The sequence below is a fragment of the Colobus angolensis genome, unplaced genomic scaffold (assembly GCF_000951035.1).
Source record: "Colobus angolensis palliatus isolate OR3802 unplaced genomic scaffold, Cang.pa_1.0 Scaffold134, whole genome shotgun sequence".
NCBI lineage: Eukaryota > Metazoa > Chordata > Mammalia > Primates > Cercopithecidae > Colobus > Colobus angolensis.
The window spans coordinates 5,132,470-5,134,245 of record NW_012114422.1 but is presented as its reverse complement, the minus strand read 5'-3'; positions in this window follow the sequence as shown (position 1 = coordinate 5,134,245).

The window sequence follows — 1,776 nt, the reverse complement described above, 5'->3', positions numbered from 1 at the left end:
CACACATCTTTTTTTAGTCCTCACCTAGGAAATGAAAGATAGGGAGAAAACAGCTGTTAGAGATAGAAGAGGGATGGATATGTAGCATTTTGTGTGTTTCACAATGCCTTTGAACAACTGTGAGGTTGTTTATCTTCGGTGAGAGAATAATATGACTTAACCATAATACTGACTCATAATGTCAGTTTATATTAATATTGTTGTCTGGATGTTACCATCAAATTGGGGAAGAGAAAGACCAAGCTAATGGGATCACAGAGACCAAGCTAATAGGAATTTAAGAAGTAACTGATAAAAACACCACATTTTACAAGTTTAGTTGCTAATAGAGGTTGTGGCTTTGGTTGTCATATCCACAGTTAATCAGTCAGGATATAACAATTTGTTCAAACACATTTCAATAAATGATTTATAGTTATTACCTTCTTAAGTTGTCCTGTATTGCAATTGGAAAAACATATTTATTTTACACATTGTATTTCAAGTCTTACAGTAGCTTCATGAGTAAGCCATGTTACAGCCTACCTAACTGCATCTCTTTATCGATTAAAAAAAGATTGGTGAAATAAGTTAAATTACATTAGAAAGTTTTACACCTTTATTCTAGTTTAATAATTCTGAAATCAGGCTCTATATTGGAATACCAAGCACTACTCCTCCCAGAGTTCCTAATTTAGTCTGGTTATATAGTAGAAGTCAGTATTTTAATTATAAATCTATTTAGGTAGTTCTAAAATAAAGTCAAGGTTGAGAAATCATGCCCTAGATTATACATCACATCAACCATTTATTAGGATTTGTGTACCAATCTTTTGTTGCTGGATATGTAGAAACCAAGTAATATTTCTAGTGAAGCCTAGATCATCAATCAGTCATCATCAGTGATATGTAAAAATATGTTATGGGTTCGGGAGAAGAAAAAGGGAATGAATGTTATAATGAATGACTGCATTGCAGTCAAATGTTGCAATGAAAATATTTTGGAACCCATCTTGTATCATAATGTTTCTTCCTTCCCCCTTTGTATAAAACATAGGTAAATTGTTCTCATTTGAGAAAGAGCTGGAATTAGCAAAATGGTTAATGCTAAAAGGAACAGGTTCTGAAAGGAGTTAGACTGTAACTTCATATATCTTTGTACCCTATAAGCTCAGCAGACACACAAGATTTGTTTGTATTTGTTGTCGATATGATTTTCTAAAGCTTGGACTTTTGTCAGCTGTTGAACAATAAGAAAACCGTAATTGGAAGCTGTCTTCCAGCAAAATATTTTCTTTTTGTTACACAGAACCTGCAATAATTAGCAGCATAGACTGTTTTGCTGAGTGTTAATACATTTAACATAAGATTTTATTGTGGGTGAAATATATACCTGGAGCTTTCTATAGAAATACAAAATGTTATTTTTGCTTCCTTTTTTTTTTTTTTTTGTCGACAGATTGGTTAATGTAGCAGGATGAAAGCAGATATTTTGAGATTGCTGTAATCATAGAACATTGAGGGTTCAAAACACCTTAAATATCATCCATTCTGTACCCTTTTTTGGTAAGTGGAAAATAAAATAGACACATAAAGACGTATTATAATGAAGGGGTATCTCTTCTAACTAAAATAGTTCTAAATAGTGCTTAGAGAACTGTAGCAAAGGCATGAATCAACCAAATATATTCTTGGTATTTAAATTTGAGATTCTTCAGAAAAAAATTGTACTAAAGTCGAATCTCTGTTCTCTTTCAGAAACAAATGCAAACCATTTTCAGGTGTTTAGTTCATTCC